This window comes from Grampus griseus, assembly GCF_964374135.1.
Source record: "Grampus griseus genome assembly, chromosome: 20".
Classification (NCBI taxonomy): domain Eukaryota; kingdom Metazoa; phylum Chordata; class Mammalia; order Artiodactyla; family Delphinidae; genus Grampus; species Grampus griseus.
Window position 1 is genome coordinate 25,624,876 of NC_139014.1, and position 21,697 is coordinate 25,646,572.

The window sequence follows — 21,697 nt, forward strand, 5'->3', positions numbered from 1 at the left end:
ATATATGTCCATGCCTCTCTCTCGCTTTGTCACAGCTTACCCTTCCCCCTCCTCATATCCTCAAGTCAATTCTCTAGTAGGTCTGTGTCTTTATTCCTGTCTTACCCCTAGGTTCTTCATGACGTTTTTTTCCCTTAAATTCCATATATATGTGTTAGCATATGGTAATTGTCTCTCTCTTTCTGACTTACTTCACTCTGTATGACAGACTCTAGGTCTATCCACCTCATTACAAATAGCTCAATTTCGTTTCTTTTTATGGCTGAGTAATATTCCATTGTATATATGTGCCACATCTTCTTTATCCATTCATCCGACGATGGACACTTAGGTTGTTTCCATCTCCGGGCTATTGTAAATAGAGCTGCAATGAACATTTTGGTACATGACTCTTTTTGAATTATGGTTTTCTCAGGGTATATGCCCAGTAGTGGGATTGCTGGGTCATATGGTAGTTCTATTTGTAGTTTTTTAAGGAACCTCCATACTGTTCTCCACAGTGGCTGTATCAATTTACATTCCCACCAACAGTGCAAGAGGGTTCCCTTTTCTCCACACCCTCTCCAGCATTTATTGTTTCTAGATTTTTTGATGATGCCCATTCTGACTGGTGTGAGATGATACCTCACTGTAGTTTTGATTTGCATTTCTCTAATGATTAGTGATGTTGAGCATTCTTTCATGTGTTTGTTGGCAGTCTGTATATCTTCTTTGGAGAAATGTCTATTTAGGTCTTCTGCCCATTTTTGGATTGGGTTGTTTGTTTTTTTGTTATTAAGCTGCATGAGCTGCTTATAAATTTTGGAGATTAATCCTTTGTCAGTTGCTTCATTTGCAAATATTTTCTCCCATTCTGAGGGTTGTCTTTTGGTCTTGTTTATGGTTTCCTTTGCTGTGCAAAAGCTTTTAAGTTTCATTAGGTCCCATTTGTTTATTTTTGTTTTTATTTCCATTTCTCTAGGAGGTGGGTAAAAAGGATCTTGCTGTGATTTATGTCATAGAGTGTTCTGCCTATGTTTTCCTCTAAGAGTTTGATATTTTCTGGCCTTACATTTAGGTCTTTAATCCATTTTGAGCTTATTTTTGTGTATGGTGTCAGGGAATGATCTAATCTCATACTTCTATATGTACCTGTCCAGTTTTCCCAGCACCACTTATTGAAGAGGCTGTCCTTTCTCCACTGTACATTCCTGCCTCCTTTATCAAAGATAAGGTGACCGTATGTGCGTGGGTTTATCTCTGGGCTTTCTATCCTGTTCCATTGACCTATCTTTCTGTTTTTGTGCCAGTACCATACTGTCTTGATTACTGTAGCTTTGTAGTATAGTCTGAAGTCAGGGAGCCTGATTCCTCCAGCTCCGTTTTTCGTTCTCAAGATTGCTTTGGCTATTTGGGGTCTTTTGTGTTTCCATACAAACTGTGAAATTTTTTATTCTAGTTCTGTGAAAAATGCCAGTGGTAGCTTAATAGGGATTGCATTGAATCTGTAGATTGCTTTGGGTAGTAGAGTCATTTTCACAATGTTGATTCTTCCAATCCAAGAACATGGTATATCTCTCCATCTATTTGTATCATCTTTAATTTCTTTCATCAGTGTCTTATAATTTTCTGCATACAGGTCTTTTGTCTCCTTAGGTAGGTTTATTCCTAGATATTTTATTCTTTTTGTTGCAATGGTAAATGGGAGTGTTTTCTTGATTTCACTTTCAGATATTTCATCATTAGTGTATAAGAATGCCAGAGATTTCTGTGCATTAATTTTGTATCCTGCTACTTTACCAAATTCATTGATTAGCTCTAGTAGTTTTCTGGTAGCATCTTTAGGATTCTGTATGTATAGTATCATGTCATCTACAAACAGTGACAGCTTTACTTCTTCTTTTCCAATTTGGATTTCTTTTATTTCCTTTTCTTCTCTGATTGCTGTGGCTAAAACTTCCAAAACTATGTTGAATAAGAGTGGTGAGAGTGGGCAACCTTGTCTTGTTCTTGATCTTAGTGGAAATGCTTTCAGTTTTTCAGCATTGAGGATGATGTTGGCTGTGGGTTTGTCATATATGGTCTTTATTATGTTGAGGAAAGTTCCCTCTATGCCTACTTTCTGCAGGGTTTTTATCATAAATGGGTGGCGAATTTTGTCGAAAGCTTTCTCTGCATCTATTGAGATGATCATATGGTTTTTCTCCTTCAGTTTGTTAATTTGGTGTATTATGTTGATTGATTTGCGTATATTGAAGAATCCTTGCATTCCTGGAATAAACCCCACTTGATCATGGTGTATGATCCGTTTAATGTTCTGTTGGATTCTGTTTGCTAGTATTTTGTTGAGGATTTTTGCATCTATGTTCATCAGTGATATTGGCCTGTAGTTTTCTTTCTTTGTGACATCTTTGTCTGGTTTTGGTATCAGGGTGATGGTGGCCTCATAGAATGAGTTTGGGAGTGTTCCCCCCTCTGCTATATTTTGGAAGAGTTTGAGCAGGATAGGTGTTAGCTCTTCTCTAAATGTTTGATAGAATTCGCCTGTGAAGCCATCTGGTCCTGGGCTTTTGTTTCTTGGAAGATTTTTAATCACAGTTTCAATTTCAGTGCCTGTGATTGGTCTGTTCATATTTTCTATTTCTTCCTGATTCAGTCTTGGCAGGTTGTGCATTTCTAAGAATTTGTCCATTTCTTCCAGGTTGTCCATTTTATTGGCATAGAATTGCTTGTAGTAATCTCTTATGATCTTTTGTATTTCTGGAGTGTCAGTTGTTACTTCTCCTTTTTCATTTCTAATTCTATTGATTTGAGTCTTCTCCCTTTTTTTCTTGATGAGTCTGGCTAATGGTTTATCAATTTTGTTTATCTTCTCAAAGAACACGCTTTTCGTTTTATTGATCTTGGCTATCGTTTCCTTCATTTCTTTTTCATTTATTTCTGATCTGATTTTTATGATTTCTTTCCTTCTGCTAACTTTGGGGTTTTTTTGTTCTTCTTTCTCTAATTACTTTAGGTGCAAGGTTAGGTTGTTTATTCGAGATGTTTCCTGTTTCTTAAGGTAGGATTTTATTGCTATAAACTTCCCTCTTAGAACTGCTTTTGCTGCATCCCATAGATTTTGCGTCATCGTGTCTCCATTGTCATTTGTTTCTAGGTATTTTTAAATTTCCTCTTTGATTTCTTCAGTGATCACTTCGTTATTAAGTAGTGTATTGTTTAGCCTCCATATGTTTGTATTTTTTACAGATCTTTTCCGGTAGTTGATATCTAGTCTCATAGCATTATGGTCAGAAAAGATACTTGATACAATTTCAATTTTCTTAAATTTACCAAGGCTTGATTTGTGACCCAAGATATGATCTATCCTGGAGAATGTTCCATGAGCACTAGAGAAAAATGTGTATTCTGTTGATTTTGGATGGAATGTCCTATAAATATCAATTAAGTCCATCTTATTTAATGTATCATTTAAAGATTGTGTTTCCTTATTTATTTTCATTTTGGATGATCTGTCCATTGGTGAAAGTGGGGTGTTAAAGTCCCCTACTATGAATGTGTTACTGTCGATTTCCCCTTTTATGGCTGTTAGTATTTGCCTTATGTATTGAGGTGCTCCTATGTTGGATGCGTAAATATTTACAATTGTTATATCTTCTTCTTGGATCGATCCCTTGATCATTATGTAGTGTCCTTCTTTGTCTCTTCTAATAGTCTTTATTTTAAAGTTTATTTTGTGTGATATGAGAACTGCTACTCCAGCTTTCTTTTGGTTTCCATTTGAATGAAATATCTTTTTCCATCCCCTTACTTTCAGTCTGTATGTGTCTCTAGGTCTGAAGTGGGTCTCTTGTAGACAGCAAATGTATGAGTCTTGTTTTTGTATCCATCAGCCAATCTGTGTCTTTTGGTGGGAGCATTTAGTCCATTTACATTTAAGGTAATTATCGATATGTATGTTCCTATTCCCATTTTATTAATTGTTTTGGGTTCATTATTGTAGGTCTTTTCCTTCTCTTGTGTTTCTTGCCTAGAGAACTTCCTTTAGCAGTTGTTGTAGAGCTGGTTTGGTGGTGCTGAACTCTCTCAGCTTTTGCTTGTCTGTAAAGGTTTTAATTTCTCCATCAAATCTGAATGAGATCCTTGCTGGGTAGAGTAATCTTGGTTGCAGGTTTTTCTCCTTCATCACTTTCAATATGTCCTGCCAATCCCTTCTGGCTTGCAGGGTTTCTGCTGAAAGATCAGCTGTTAACCTTATGGGGATTCCATTGTGTGTTATTTGTTGTTTTTCCCTTGCTGCTTTTAATGTTTTCTTTGTATTTAATTTTTGACAGTTTGATTAGTATGTGTCTTGGCGTATTTCTCCTTGGATTTATCCTGTATGGGACTCTCTGTGCTTCCTGGACTTGATTAACTATTTCCTTTCCCATATTAGGGAAGTTTTCAACTATAATCTCTTCAAATATTTTCTCAGTCCCTTTCTTTTTCTCTTCTTCTTCTGGAACCCCTATAATTCGAATGTTGGTGCGTTTAATGTTGTCCCAGAGGTCTCTGAGACTCTCCTCAGTTCTTTTCATTCTTTTTTCTTTATTCTGCTCTACAGTAGTTATTTCCACTATTTTATCTTCCAGGTCACTTATCCGTTCTTCTGCCTCAGTTATTCTGCTATTGATCCCATCTAGAGTATTTTTCATTTCATTTATTGTGTTGTTCATCATTGTTTGTTTCATCTTTAGTTCTTCTAGGTCCTTGTTAAATGTTTCTTGCATTTTGTCTATTCTACTTCCAAGATTTTGGATCATCTTTACTATCATTATTCTGAATTCTTTTTCAGATAGACTGCCTATTTCCTCTTCATTTGTTAGGTCTGGTGGGTTTTTATCTTGCTCCTTCATCTGCTGTGTGTTTTTCTGTCTTCTCATTTTGCTTATCTTACTGTGTTTGGTTTCTCCTTTTTGCAGCCTGCTGGTTCGTAGTTCCCGTTGTTTTTGGTGTCTGTCCCCAGTGGCTAAAGTTGGTTCAGTGGGTTGTGTAGGCTTCCTAGTGGAGGGGACTAGTACCTGTGTTCTGGTGGATGAGGCTGGATCTTGTCTTTCTGGTGGGCAGGTCCACGTCTGGTGGTGTGTTTTGGGGTGTCTGTGGACTTATTATGATTTTAGGCAGCCTCTCTGGTAATGAGTGGGGTTGTGTTCCTGTCTTGCTAGTTGTTTGGCATAGGGTGTCCAGCACTGTAGCTTGCTGGTCATTGAGTGAAGCTGGGTGCTGGTGTTGAGATGGAGATCTCTGGGAGATTTTTGCCGTTTGATATTATGTGGAGCTGGGAGGTCTCTTTTGGGCCAGTGTCCTGAAGTTGGCTCTCCCACTTCAGAGGCACAGCACTGACTCCTGGCTGCAGCACCAAGAACCTTTCATCCACACGGCTCAGAATAAAAGGGAGAAAAAGTAGAAAGAAAGAATTAGTAGAAGTAGAAAGAAAAGAAAAGAAAGAAAGAAAGAAAGAAAGAAAGAAAGAAAGGAGGGAGGAGGGAGGAAGGAAGGAGGGAAGGAAGGAAAAAAAGAAAGAAAAAAGATAAAGTAAAATAAAATAATGTAAGATAAAATACAATAAAGTTATTAAAATAAAAAAATAATTATTAAGAGAAAAACAAACCAAAAAAACGGACGGATAGAGCCCTAGGACAAATGGTGGAAGCAAAGCTATACAGACAAAATCTCACACAGAAGCATACACATACACACTCACAAAAAAAGGAAAAGGGGAAAAAATCATAAATCTTGCTCTCAAAGTCCACCTCCTCAATTTGGGATGATTCGTTGTCTATTCATGTATTCCACAGATGCAGGGTACATCAAGTTGATTGTGGAGCTTTAATCCGCTGCTTCTGAGGCTGCTGGGAGAGATTTCCCTTTCTCTTCTTTGTTCTCACAGCTCCCAGAGGCTCAGCTTTGGATTTGGCCCTGCCTGTGCATGTAGGTCGCCGGAGGGCGTCTGTTCTTCGCTGAGACAGGACGGGGTTAAAGGAGCAGCTGATTGGGGGCTCTGGCTCACTCAGGCCGGGGGGAGGGAGGGGCACGGAGTGCGGGGCGAGCCTGCGGCGGCAGAGGCCGGCGTGACGTTGCACCAGCCTGAGGCGCGCCGTGCGTTCTCCTGGGGGAGTTGTCCCTGGATCCTGGGACCCTGGCAGTGGCGGGCTGCACAGGCTCCCCGGAAGTGGGGTGTGGATAGTGACCTGTGCTCGCACACAGGTTTCTTGGTGGCGGCAGCAGCAGCCTCAGCATCTCATGCCCGTCTCTGGGGTCCGCGCTTTTAGCCGCGGCTCGCGCCCATCTCTGGAGCTCCTTTAAGCAGCGCTCTTAATCCCCTCTCCTCGCGCACCAGGAAACAAAGAGGTAAGAAAAAGTCTCTTGCCTTTTCGGCAGGTCCAGACTTTTCCCCGGACTCCCTCCCGGCTAGCCGTGGCGCACTAACCCCCTGCAGGCTGTGTTCACGCCGCCAACCCCAGTCGTCTCCCTGCGCTTGGACTGAAACCTGAGCCTCAGCTCCCAGCCCCGCCCGCCCCGGCGGGGAGCAGACAAGCCTCTCGGGCTGGTGAGTGCCGGCCGACCCGATCCTCTGTGCGGGAATCTCTCCGCTTTGACCTCTGCACCCGTGTAGCTGCGCTGTCCTCCGTGGCTCCGAAGCTTTCCCCCTGTGCCACCCGCCATCTCCGCCCGCAAAGGGGCTTCCTAGTGTGTGGGAACCTTTCCTTCTCCACAGCTCCCTCCCACTGGTGCAGGTCCCGTCCGTATCCTTTTGTCTCTGTTTATTCTTTTTTCTTTTGCCCTACCCAGGTACGTGGGGGGTTTCTTGCCTTTTGGGAGGTCTGAGGTCTTCTGCCAGCGTTCAGTAGGTGTTCTGTAGGAGTTGTTCCACGTGTAGATGTATTTCTGGTGTATCTGTGGGGAGGAAGGTGATCTCTGCGTCTTACTCTTCCGCCATCTTCCCGGAAGCCGCGTCAGTCCTTGATTTTGTAAACTCCCCGGGCAATACAGATTTTTAAGTGTTTCCAGTTTTTCAATGTTGGCAACCAATCCAAATATGATAAAACCCCATTAAACCATGAAGACAGTTTCATCCTTGGTGGTTTCCTCTCTCCCAGTTTATGCTCATGCCTGGCTCCTGTGTGTCCTCAGGAAGCAGCTGAGCAGATAGCCTGGAGCGCTCTGGATCAGCTTCTGTTAGTTGGGGACCAGAGGCCAGGAAGGCTGTACTGAGGCAGGTTTTCCCCGCCCCAGGGGAGGCAGAAGTGAGTCCCAACCAGAAATGGGGAGATATCCTTGGTAAAGATGCTGTCTGTTTTGCAGTAACTTCCAGGTTGCTTTTTCTAGGCCACCCTCATCTCTCCCTGCAGCCCCTCTTCCACCCGCTCCAGCCACAGTGTTCTTTTTGTTCAGAGCAATGAGACTAACAGGTCTCACCTTTATTGGCCTCGGAGTGGAGGGCAGCAGGAGTGAGGAGGAAGGCCAGGGTAGCCAGGCTGACCCTCATCCTTCCGGTGGCCAACCAGCTACAGGAACAGGGCTTCTCTGGCTCCTTTAAATCTAGGCTCTGAGCTTCATTTATAAGAGGTTGCTGCTCAGGAAGTCACAAGATAGAAAAATCCAAGATTGCACGGGAGTTTTGATTCTTTGGAATTGTGACCAGCGAAGTATCTAAAATATGAGAACTAAGTCAATTCAGCTGAAGAAAAGCGGAAGGCAGAGAACGACCCCAGGTTTCACAGTTGCTTTATATCTTGAAGGTGGTGGTAGGAGAGGCCCAGAGACCAACGGCTTTGTTGGAAACTGCCCTCCTCTCCTGCCTGTCCCCAGGGAGCCTGGCTGAGCCCCCTGGGTGAGCCCAGGCTCAGGTGTGGACCATGAACTCAGAGGCCTGGATGACTGTCTCAGGATCAGCAACTACAGGGCCCACCAGGATGGGGATGTGAGGGTACAGTGCTGTGTCCACCCTGAGCACAAAACTCAGGCCTGATGGGGGTTGGCAGTGGGGAGCTGGGTCCAGAGAGGATCCTGGGATGGCTGGGCCTCACCAGCCAGGATTGGACTGGCACCCCTCGCTTAGGCTGAGCTTAAAGCCCTTGCCCCCTGCCCAGCACAGGGGGCTTGATCGGATCCTTGGCAACCAAGACAGGGGCACGGGGCTCCCTGCTCAGCCAGGACTGAGGGACATGTTTCTTCTGGATTGAACTGGGGGAGCCAGAGGCAGGGCAGTGTATTCCATAGAATAGAGTTGTAACTTGTCACCCTCAAGTTTGTGCTGCAGGGTCCCTGCAAAGGACACCACAATGACTTAGTAACCGAGAGGTAGGGTACCAACCATCTTGGTTTGCCTGGGGCTCAGGGGGTTCCTGAGATGTGGGACTTTTAGTGCTGACACAGGTATGTGTTGGTCACCCCCCTGGAGGTCAGGCAGAGGTGACTGTCCCCATCTCCACTCCCACCAAATTCAGATCAGGCACCTGTGTGGTTTTTAAATTTCTCTTCATTGTGGTAAAATACATATAGCATAACATTTTCCATCATAAACATTTTTAAGGGTACAGTTCAATGGTATTAAGTACATTCATACATTGTGCGACCATCACCACCATCCATCCACAGAACTTCTTTCATCTTGCAAAACTGAAACTCTATCCCATTAAACAATAACTCCTCATTCTCCCCTCCCCCAGCCACTGGAAACACCACTCTGCTTTCTGTCTCTATGAATTGGACTACTCTAGGTACCTCGTACGTAAGTGGAATCATACTAGGTACCTCGTATATAAGTGGAATCATACAGAGTTTGTCTTTTGGTGACTGGCTTATTTCTCTTAGTATAATGTCTTCAGGGTTCATCTGTTTTGTAGCATATGTCAGAATATCCTTTCTAAGGCTGAATAATATTCCATCGTATGCATATACCACATTTTGCTTGTCCATCTGTGCATGGACACTTGGGCAGCTTCCACATTTTAGCTATTGTGAATAAATGTTGCTATGAATGTGGCCATACAAATACCTCTTTAAGAACCTGTTTTTGATTTTTTTTTTTTTTTTTTTGCCTGTGTACCCAGCACTGGGATTGCTGGGTCATATGGCAAATCTATGTTTAATTTTTTCAGCAACTCCCACATTGTTCCACAGCCATTGTACCATTTTATATTCCCATCAACAGTGCACAACAGATCCAATTTCTCCACATCCTCACCAACATTTTTTATTTTCTGTATCTTTGAGAGTAGCCATTCTAATGGTGTGAGGTGATATCTCATTGTGGTTTTAAGCACTTGTGTTTTTATCAGTTTTATATAATAGGGTTCCAGTGTCTTTGCAAAGAAAATGACCCCTACTAAAAGGAAAAATTTAATGCCCTGTTCTAATGGAAAGAGCAGGAACTTTTGATCTAGTCAGAGGGAGGCATTGTTTTGTCCTGGAGTCCACTGCTTACAAGCTATGGGAACTTTTGAGTAATTTCATTAAGTTTTTAAAGCTTTGCATGGTTACTGAAAGGTGTATATAACATAATCTAAGTGAGTGAAATCTTCCTTATATGTCCATATTTAGACCTTCCTTAGGGCTGAAGTTCATTCAGTAGATTTGCAACTTTTTTTTTACTTTTTAAATTTTTTATTTATTTTAAAAATTATTTTTAAAATTTAATTTTTTCTACTCATGTTTATTGAACCTCTCCTGTGTGCCAGGCACTTTCTAGGCCCTTGGGATACAGAGGCAGACAAAAAAAAGCAAGGCTTCTGCTCTTCAGGTGCTCAAATTATAGTGGGGAATCAGACAAAAAGGGAGTAGGAGATGGAGTTAGGAAGAGAATAAACCAAGGTGTTGTGATAGAGCCTGAGGGTTGAGTGGAGATTGCTTAACAAGCCAGTGAGGGGAGCCTCTTCAGAGGGGGTGTCATTTCAGTTGGGACTGGCTTGTTGAGGAGGAGCCGGACTTGCAAAGATCAGGGGAGGTTCGTCCTGGGAGGGGGAACATCAAGGGCAAAGACCTGGAGGGGGGAATGGAGTTGGGGCATTTGAGGAATAGACAGAAGAACAGGTGACTGGAGAGAAGGGAGGTGAGGTCCATCGTCCAGGTCCTTTGGGCCTGGTCACTCAACAGTTTGCATCCCATTTCATCCATGTGGGCCCTGAAGGTAGCTGTATCCTGCAGAACAGGTGGGTGGATGTAACAGGAACACTTGTCATTTGCTTTAAGGGAAAACAAGGAAGAGAAGACCACAGAATCATCCCCCTTAGACTTCGGTCTCCCTCCTGTAGGTAGATGGAGAGGGTCTGAGCTGCCTGATTTCTCCCAACAAACAAAAGCCTAAGTGGGGATCAGTGCCTTTCCCCATTCTCTATAAGTTCAGAGAGATGGAGAGGCATGTAGTGGATGCCTCTGATGGCTGCCTTTCTCCTCCCTGCTGACTGTGGGCGACTGGGTATGCAAAGGACGGGGCGGGTGGCAGACAGTGGCCTTTGTCCCTTGGTTAGCAGAACATCAGATGTGGGGGAGGTGTGGGACACGCAGGGGCAGAAGGATGAAAGAAGCTGACTCATACAAGAACTTGGGTCCCTATGCCAACTCCTGGGTTCTCGAATCTAAGTTCCTGGTGACACTGAGTTATCTGCCTTCCATGCTTTTGTAAGCGACATGCACCCTCCACCCTCTTGCCTAACTGACTCTACTTCTCTATTCAGAAAAGGAGGGCTGGAGTGGGGGAGGGGGCTTGGGGTAGATTAAGCCTCCAAGAGGTTTTTTTTGGGTAAAAGTGCTGTTTTTGTTTTTGTACTGGCAATACGATAATGTGTCAGCCTGCAATAGATTGTATATTAGCTTCCTGAATTTTATTGTTTTCCCAGCTGGTTCCAGGTACTTTTATTAAATGCTGGAGATCAGAGCCTTTGTTTACAGCTCTTTCCAGCCCACTGTTCCTCAGATAACTGCTGCTGCCAGAGAAGGAAGTGGAGTTGCTCCTGCCACACTTGCTCTAGCTGCACCCATGCTGACTTGCAGTGAACACTTCCTTTTTAAGTTGCCAACAAAGGATTTCTTACCAAGAATTGCTTAGATATGGAGTCTTGTCCATAACAGAGGTGGCTGACCACTCTCAAGTTCATGGAATCCATCTTCTTTCCTATTCCTTCTTTGGAAAGTCAATTGCTGTATGCTCATCCTATATTCTACAACCTCTTTGCCTCCCCCAAATCCACAAAGATGATCAGTATCTACTGTAAGTTGTCTGGGCTGCTAGAAGGGACTTCATCCAAGCCAAGAAATGAAATGTCCTACAATCCACCTACCCATCTTGGGCTTCAGTTTCTTCTTATCCATGGGAATTATGCCCGTTTAGACTGTAATGGACAGAAAAGGGTCAAATAAAAATTAGAGACCAAGTGCCCTGCTTTATCTCTTCCACCTGTTTAGTTAACACTCACTGTTCATTCATTAATTCACTCATTTACCCTTTCATTTATTCTATAAAGAATTACTGAATGCATACAATGAGCTGAGCATTGTCCAGGCACCAGAGATTCAGCCATGAGCAAGATGCTTGGGGTCTTCTGCAAGTTTAAGTAAGCAGTAGGCCTTTGGCACGTTCTTCTTAAAATGAGGCAAAAGAAAAACATTCATCATGATTCATTATTAAGAAAGCAACAATATGGAGAAGTTTAGAAAATACTTAAGCAAAAAGAAGTAAGCAGAAATATGCTGTGGTCCCACAGTGACACTTTTAGATGTATCTTTTCCCTCTGCATGCTTTCTCCTCAGCTGGGATCATACACAAAAAAATCAGTTTCATAGCCCATGCTTTGACAAATTGTGAATAATACAATTTATTTATTATTCTAATTTATAATATAATAAATATTATATTAAATAAAATATAAATATATTTATTATAATAAATATATTATAATATAAATATGATATAATATGAATATATTATAATATATTAAATATTATATTCAATATTATATTATTATAAATATATTATAATATATATAATATATTATAAATATAATATTATATTATTATAATTACAATAAATATTATAAATATTATATTATTTATTATAATACAATTTATTTCATTATAAAATTCTATATGTGACTTAAAATAATTTTTTAACAAAAATGGTGCATACTTCTTATAGAATTTTTTTTTTTTAATTTATTTGTTATTTTATTTTATTTTTGGCTGCGTTGGGTCTTCGTTGCTGCGCGTGGGCTTGCTCTAGTTGTGGTGATCGGGGGGCTACTCTTCATTGTGGTTCGCGGGCTTCTCATTGCAGTGGCTTCTCTTGTTGCTAGAGCATGGGCTCTAGGCGCACGGGGTTCAGTAGTTGCAGCACGTGGGCTCAGTAGTTGTGGCTCGCAGGCTCTAGAGTGCAGGCTCAGTAGCTGTGGTGCACGGGCTTAGTTGCTCCACGGTAAGTGGGATCTTCCCGGACCAGGGCTTGAACCCGTGTCCCCTGCATTGGCAGGCGGATTCTCAGCCACTGCGCCACCAGGGAAGCCCCTTATAGAATTTTTAAGAAAATCAGAGAAGAGGAAAAAACTCACTGTTTACCACTATTCACATTTTGATGTGTAATTTTCTAGTCATTTTCCTATATATAATCATTATGCATATTAAATACATATACCATTAAACAAAAAATAGGGCCATACTAAATCTTCTTTTCTATAATTTGATTGTTATAGTTTTATAATTTTTCTTTTAGTATTGAGTAGGCATAAAATATAGATTGAAAATAAAGAGAAACAACACAACAAACATCCCTGCACCCATCACCTCATGTGGCCTTCTGCAATTCTGTCCCTTTTCCATTTTTCCTCTGAGCAATCTCTCTTCCAAATATTGTTTATGCTATACTTTTTCTTTTCTTGTAGTTTTATTACCGACTCCAAGCTTGTACTGCTCACTGCAAAACAGGCCAATAAATCGAGAGAGAAGTTTTTGGGGCAAGGAATAGTGACCCTATTCAGAAAACCAGCAGCCAGAGAAGATGGTGGACCTGAGTTAGAATTCAGGTTTTTTTTTTTTTTTTTTTTAACATCTTTATTGGAGTATAATTGCTTTACAATGGTGTGTTGTTAGTTTCTGCTTTATAACAAAGTGAATCAGTTATACATATACATGTGTTCCCATATCTCTTCCCTCTTGCATCTCCCTCCCTCCCACCCTCCCTATCCCACCCCTCTAGGTGGTCACAAACCACCGAGCTGATCTCCCTGTGCTATGCGGCTACTTCCCACTAGCTATCTATTTTACATTTGGTAGTATATATATGTCAATGCTACTCTCTCACTTCATCCCAGCTTACCCTTCCCTTTCCCTGTGTCCTCAAGTCCATTCTCTATGTCTGCATCTTTATTCCTGACCTAACCCTAGGTTCATCAGAACCAGTTTTTTCTTTTTAGATTCCACATATATGTGTTAGCATATGGTATTTGTTTTTCTCTTTCTGACTTACTTCACTCTGTATGACAGTCTCTAGGTCCATCCACCTCACTACAAATAGTTCAATTTTGTTTCTTTTTATGGCTGAGTAATATTCCATTGTATATATGTGCCACATCTTCTTTGTCTAGTCATCCGTCGATGGACACTTAGGTTGCTTCCATCTCCGGGCTATTGTAAATAGTGCTGCAATGAACATTGTGGTACATGTCTCTTTTTGAATTATGGTTTTCTCTGGGTATATGCCCAGTAGTGGGCTTACTGAGTCATATGGTAATTCTATTTTTAGGTTTTGAAGGAATCTCCATACTGTTCTCCACAGTGGCTGTATCAATTTACATTCCCACCAACAGTGCAAGAAGGTTCCCTTTTCTCCACACCCTCTCCAGCATTTACTCTTTTGTAGATTTTTTGCTGATGGCCATTCTGACTGGTGTGAGATGATACCTCACTGTAGTTTTGATTTGCATTTCTCTAATGATTAGTGATGTTGAGCATTCTTTCATGTGTTTGTTGGCAGTCTGTATATCTTCTTTGGAGAAATGTCTATTTAGGTCTTCTGCCCATTTTTGGATTGGGTTGTTTGTTTTTTTGTTATTAAGCTGCATGAGCTGCTTATAAATTTTGGAGATTAATCCTTTGTCAGTTGCTTCATTTGCAAATATTTTCTCCCATTCTGAGGGTTGTCTTTTGGTCTTGTTTATGGTTTCCTTTGCTGTGCAAAAGCTTTTAAGTTTCATTAGGTCCCATTTGTTTATTTTTGTTTCTATTTCCATTTCTCTAGGAGGTGGGTCAAAAAGGATCTTGCTGTGATTTATGTCATAGAGTGTTCTGCCTATGTTTTCCTCTAACAGTTTTATAGTGTCTGGCCTTACATTTAGGTCTTTAATCCATTTTGAGTTTATTTTTGTGTGTGGTATTAGGGAGTGTTCTAATTTCATTCTTTTACATGTAGATGTCCAGTTTTCCCAGCACCACTTATTGAAGAGACTGTCTTTTCTCCATTGTATATCCTTGCCTCCTTTGTCATAGATTAGTTGACCTTATGTACGTGGGTTTATCTCTGGGCTTTCTGTCCTGTTCCATTGATCTATATTTCTGTTTTTTTGCCAGTACCATACTGTCTTGATTACTGTAGATTTGTAGTATAGTCTGAAGTTAGAGAGCCTGATTCCTCCATCTCCATTTTTCTTTCTCAATATTGCTTTGGCTATTTGGGGTCTTTTGTGTTTCCATACAAAGTGTGAAATTTTTTATTCTAGTTCTGTGAAAAATGCCATTGGTAGTTTGATAGGGGTTACATTTAATCTGTAGATTGCTTTGGGTAGTATAGTCATTTTCACAATGTTGTTTCTCCAATCCAAGAACATGGTATATCTCTCCCTCTCTTTGTATTGTCTTTAATTTCTTTCATCAGTATCTTATAGTTTTCTGCATACAGGTCTTTTGTCTCTTTAGGTAGGTTTAATCCCAGGTATTTTATTCTTTTTGTTGCAGCGGTATATGGGAGCGTTTCCTTAATTTCTCTTTCAGATTTTTCATAATTAGTGTATAGGAATGCAAGAGATTTCTGTGCATTAATTTTGTATCCTGCAACTTTACCAAATTCATTGATTAGCTCTAGTAGTTTACTGATAGCTTCTTTAGGATTTTCTATGTATAGTATTGTGTCATCTGCAAACAGTGACAGTTTTACTTCTTCTCTTTCAATTGTATTCCTTTTATTTCTTTTTCTTCTCTGATTGCTGTGGCTAAAACTCCCAAAACTCTGTTGAATAATAGCGGTGAGAGTGGACATCCATGTCTTATTCCTGATCTTAAAGGAAATGCTTTCAGTTTTTCACTATTGAGAATGATGTTTGCTGTGGGTTTGTCATATATGACCTTTATTATGTTGAGGTAGGTTCCCTCTGTGCCCACTTTCTGGAGAGTTTTTTATCAAAAATCGGTGTTGAATTTTGTCAAAATCTTTTTCTGCATCTACTGAGATGATCATGTGGTTTTTATTCTTCAGTTTGTTAATATGGCGTATCACATTGGTTGATTTGCGTGTATTGAAGAATCCTTGCATTCCTTGGATAAACCCCACTTGATCATGGTTTATGATCCTTTTCATGTGCCATTGGATTCTGTTTGCTAGCATTTGGTTGAGGATTTTTGCATCATGTTCGTCAGTGATATTGGCCTGTAGTTTTTCTTTCTTTGTGACAACTTTGTCTGGTTTTGGTATCAGGGTGATGGTGGCATCGTAGAATGAATTTGGGAGTGTTTCTCCCTCTGCTATATTTTGGAAGAGTTTGAGAAGGATAGGTGTTAGCTCTTCTCTAAATGTTTGATAGAATTTGCCTGTGATGCCATCTGGTCCTGGGCTTTTGTTTGTTGGAAGATTTTTAATCAGTCTCAATTTCAGTGCTTGTGATTGGTCTGTTTATATTTTGTATTTCTTCCTGGTTCAGTCTTAGAAGGTTGTGCATTTCTAAGAATTTGTCCATTTCCTCCAGGTTGTCCATTTTATTGGCATATAGTTGCTTCTAGTAATCTCTCATGATCTTTTGTATTTCTGCAGTGTCAGTTGTTACTTCTTTTTCATTTCTAGTTCTGTTGATTTGAGTCTTCTCCCTTTTTTTCTTGATGAGTCTAGCTAATGGTTTATCAGTTTTGTTCATCTTCTTAAAGAACCAGCTTTTAGTTTTATTGATCTTTGCCCTCGTTTCCTTCATTTCTTTTTCATTTATTTCTAATCTGATCTTTATGATTTCTTTCCTTCTGCTAACTTTGGGGTATTTTTGTTCTTCTTTCTCTAATTGCTTTAGGTGTAGGGTTAGGTTGTTCATTTGAGATGTTTCTTGTTTCTTGAGGTAGGATTGTGTTGCTATAAACTTCCCTCTTAGAACTGCTTTTGCTGCATCCCATAGAATTTGGGTCGTCGTGTTTTCATTGTCATTTGTTTCTAGGTATTTTTAAATTTCCTCTTTGATTTCTTCAGTAATCTCTTAGTTATTTAGTAGTGTATTGTTTAGCCTCCATGTGTTTGTATACTTTACAGTTTTTTTCCTGTAGGTGATATCTAGTCTCATAGTGTTGTGGTTGGAAAAGATACTTGATATTATTTCAGTTTTCTTAAATTTACCATGGCTTGATTTGTGACCCAAGATATAATCTATCCTGGAGGATGTTACATGAGTACTTGGAAGAGAGTGTATTCTGTTGTTTTTGGATGGAATATCCTCTAAATATCAATTAAGTCCATCTTGTTCAATGTGTCATTTAAAGCTCTGTTTTCTTATTTATTTTCCTTTTGGATGATCTGTCCATTGGTGAAAGTGGGGTGTTAAAGTCTCCTACTATTATTTTGTTACTGTCGATTTCCCCTTTTACGGCTGTTAGCATTTGCATTATGTATTGAGGTGCTCCTATGTTGGGTGCGTAAGTATTTACAATTGTTATATCTTCTTCTTGGATCGATCCCTTGATCATTATGTAGTGTCCTTCTTTGTCTCTTGTAATAGTCTTTATTTTAAAGTCTATTTTGTCTGATATGAGAATTGCTACTTCAGCTTTCTTTTGATTTCCATTTTCATGGAATATCTTTTTCCATCCTCTCATTTTCAGTCTGTATGTTTCCCTAGTCTGAAGTGGGTCTCTTGTAGACAGCATATATACGGGTCTTGATTTTGTATCCATTCAGCCAGTCTATATCTTTTGGTTAGAGTATTTAATCCATTTACATTTAAGGTAATTATCGATATGTATGTTCTTATTACCATTTTCTTAGTTGTTTTGGGTTTGTTATTGTAGGTCTTTTCCTTCTCTTGCGTTTCCTGCCTAGAGAAGTTACTTTAGTATTTGCTGTAAAGCTGGCTTGGTGGTGCTGAATTCTCTTAACTTTTGCTTGTCTGTAAAGGTTTTAATTTCTCCAGCAAATCTGAATGAGATGCTTGCTGGGTAGAGTATTCTTGGTTGTAGGTTTTTCCCTTTCATCACTTTAAATATGTCCTGCCACTCCCTTCTGGCTTGCAGAGTTTCTGCTGAAAGATCAGCTGTTAACCTTATGGGGGTTCCCTTGTATGCTATTTGTTGCTTTTCCCTTGCTGCTTTTAATATTTTTCTTTGTATTTAATTTTTGATAGTTTGATTAATATGTGTCTTGGTGTGTTTCTCCTTGGATTTATCCTGTATGGGACTCTCTGCACTTCCTGGAGTTGATTGACTATTTCCTTTCCCATGTAAGGGAAGTTTTCAACTATAATCTCTTCAAATATTTTCTCAGACCCTTTCTTTTTCTCTTCTTCTGGGACCCGTATAATTTGAATGTTGGTGTGTTTAATGTCCCAGAGGTCTCTGAGACTGTCCTCAATTCTTTTCATTGTTTTTTCTTTACTCTGCTCTGTGGTAGTTATTTCCACTATTTTATCTTCCAGGTCACTTATCCGTTCTTCTGCCTCAGTTATTCTGCTATTGTTTCCTTCTAGAGAATTTTCAATTTCATTTATTGTGTTGCTCATAATTTTTGTTTGCTCTTTAGTTCTTCTAGGTCTGTGTTAAACGTTTCTTGTATTTTCTCCATTCTGTTTCCAAGATTTTGCATCATCTTCAGTATCATTACTCTGAATTCTTTTTCAGATAGACTGCCTATTTCCTCATCATTTGTTTGGTCTGGTGGGTTTTTACCTTGCTCCTTCATCTGCTGCATATTTCTCTGTCTTCTCATTTTGTTTAACTTACTGTGTTTGGGGTCTCTTCTTCACAAGCTGCAGGTTTGTAGTTCCCATTCTTTTTGATATCTGCCCCCAGTGGGTGAGGTTGGTCCAGTGGCTTGTGTAGGCTTCCTGGTGGAGGGGACTGGTGCCTGTGTTCTGGTGGGTGGGGCTGGATTGTCCTTCTGGTGTGCAGGGCTGCATCCAGTGGTGTGTTTTGGGGTGTCTGTGAACTTAGTATGATTTTAGGCAGCCTCTCTGCTAATGGGTGGGGTTTTCTTCCTGTCTTGCTAGTTGATTGGCATGGGACATCCAGCACTGGAGCTTCCTGGCTGTTGGGTGGAGCTGGGTCTTAGCATTGAGATGGAGATCTCTGCGAATGCTCTCGCCGATCGATATTACATGGGCCTGGGAGGTCTCTGGTGGTCCAGTATTCTGAACTCGGCTCTCCCACCTCAGAGGCTCAGACCTGACACCAGACCAGAGCACCAAGACCCTGTCGGCCACACGGCTCCAAACTCCAGAACTCCACACTTCAGTGATCCCCCCTCTAGACCTGTCTCATAATTTTTTTATTGTGTTTTGGGCATTTTGTATACAAGAACAATAGGGACTGAAGCAAATAATTTACCCAGAACGTGCATGCCTCTTCTTCTTTCAGGCTGCTAAATATGGGGCTGATTCTGTCTGATCTGTAGTTGAATTGGCTATGGGCTTTGTTGCAGCTTTAGTTTGACTCAGTTTGTACTGGCTTTAAATATTCTGAGGGGAGGATCAGGACTTTTCTTTCAGCAGGGTTTGAGATCTGAGCACTGGCACAATTCTCAACATCTCTTTGTGCTGTTAACTTTCTGAACCATATGAGATCTTTTAAATTTATAGCCCATTTGCCCATCTAGGTCACTGGTTATTTCTCTTTATAGTACTGCTCTCAGCTTTTGGTACCTCAGGAGAGTTTTTCTTTGCTTCTTTGCTCTAATCATAGATTTTGGAAGGCAGCTGCCTTATCATTTGTGAAGGAGTAGAATGCCCCAGAGTTGTTTCTCTGTGCTCTCCTGCCCCTGACTTCAGTAGTTGAAAGCCCATAGCATTCCAGAATGATTTCTTCTCAGCTTTTCTACCCCCTACCTTCAATAGCTGAAGCCTATAGTGCCTTGAGTGGACTTATCTCAGATTTCCTGCCATGTTCTCAGCCTTTGGTAGCTGAAAAGTTGGAGAACTTTGGATGAATTTCTGTCATCTGTTCTCCCCCACCCCTCCTGCCTTGGCATGTAGTTGCTTCGAACTTGCTGGGAGTCCAACACATTTCAGGAGGTTCTCTTTCCGGTCTGCTGCCCCTAGCTTTTAGTATGCTAATCATGGTCTTGAAGAAGTCTTGTAGGAAAGAGATGGCAGATGCGTGCAGGCTTGCTCTGTGTCTGGAGCTCCTTGGAATTCTAATATATTATGCTAACTCACACATGGCTATTAGAAGTTAAAGTTCAGAAGTTTGCTTTTTGGGGTTTACTTCATTTTGCTTTCTTTTTTCCATTTGTAGCCTTCTTATGAGTATGTGTGTATTATCATATTTATTGAGATATAGTTTAAATACATATAAAATTGATCATTTTTAAATGTACAGTTTGATGAGTTTTGACAACTGCATAAAGTCATGTAACTATCACCACAATCCAGATTTAAGGCATTTCCATCACTCCAAAAAGTTCCTTTCTGCACCCTTTTTCACTCAGTCACCTTCCCTCATCCCCAGTCCTTGGCAACCACTGATCAGATTTCTGTCCCTATAATTTCATCTTTTCCATCATACTATGTAAGTAAAATAATTTGATACATAGACTTTTCAGTCTGGATTCTTAATATGCTTGTGACGTTTATCCATGTTGTTGCATGTATCAGTAGTTGGCTCCTTCTTATTGCTGAATAATATCCCATTGTATGGATATATAGTCAGTTCTGCTATAATGCTTGTTTAGAAAATGTGAATTTATTCCGATATGATTAAAATATTAGGAAACAAGTTGAGCATAACACAAATTATTCCATTTGCTTACATGTGATTTTATCCATGAAAAACATCAGGTGAATAAGCCTCACAGGAATACACAACACACACACACGCGCACACACACCCCTCAAATACCTGCTAGCTACCTCTGTTCACTGCATGCGTTACGAGCCATACTCATCCACAACTGGAGTTACAACTTTCTGGCTTCAGACAACCCTCTTTCTACCACTTTACAATAACTCACAAGCTGTAACCCTCTGACTCTCACTGCCACAAGCAAACTTCAGGTCTTTTTCAAAGTTAAGTGGCATATTTGTTGTAGTATTTATGTTAACTATTTAACATGAGTAAAACTGTGCTATCATTTTTATTAGATTCCTATTTTTCCAATGTGTCACTGATGAACTGTTGGAGTGTTGTGGCCTCAACCCTATTTTCCCGTAACCCTGTAGTTTTTATTGCATGATTTCTTATAGTGCAGTGATTTTTAGGGATGTACGTTTCATGTTATAGCAGAATAACTGTACCACGATTTGCTTATCCATCCACCACTTGAATATTTGAGTTCTATTTTGAATGAAGTTTGGGGATGTTTTGAATAAAACTCTCACAAACATTTGTGTACAAGTCTTTGGACATAAGAGATAAAAGTAGTGGGAAGTCTGAGGGAGCAAATGTAAGGGTCCTGATGTGGATGGAATCTTGACCGTGTATGCAGATAGGAGAACTTGGCATGGAGCTCATTCTTCATTTGCACCCCAACCTCCCTGGCGACTTGCTTTATTCAGTGCCACCAAGACCTCCTCTGGATGAACATTTATTTTCAGTTCTAATAGCAGGAAGGAAATATAATGGGAAAAGGGAAAACTTTAATGTCTTTTAGAAGCAAAATTATATATTCAATACACTTAAGTATGTAATATATTTGTTATTTTTCTTATTTTTTCTTGATATGTGAAGAATATTAACCATTATACAAGTTGTGTATATCTTTTCTGAAGTTGGGGCCATACTTGTGATTTCTTATCTAAGTTGCAGAGTTCTGGTGTAATCTTTTTTTAAAATTAATTAATTAATTTATGGCTGTGCTGGGTCTTTGTTGCTGCTCATGGGCTTTCTCTAGTTGTGGTTGTGGCCACCAGGGAAGTCCCTCTGGTGTAGTCTTATGAGTACTTATTCTCCTTTATTTTCCAGCCCTAGGCAGTGTCACTCCCCTCCATCTTCCTGAAATTTTCTGTGTAATTTAATAAGATGTTGGTTGGGATTTATCCTACTTCAAAACGCTGTTGTCTCATCCAAAAAAGACCTTTCCGTATACCCCCTCCACAGACGATATCCCTGGAGTTGGCAGGACTAGCCCTATACCTCGTTACATCCCTCCAGTCTACTAAAGCAGGAGATTGAAGAGAAGGGAGAGGAGAGAATCATTGCCCAGGGTAGGGAATGTTATTGCTTCACTACTCCCATAAAAGCAAATGAGAGGGGCTTCCCTGGTGGTGCAGTGGTTAAGAATCTGCCTGCCAATGCA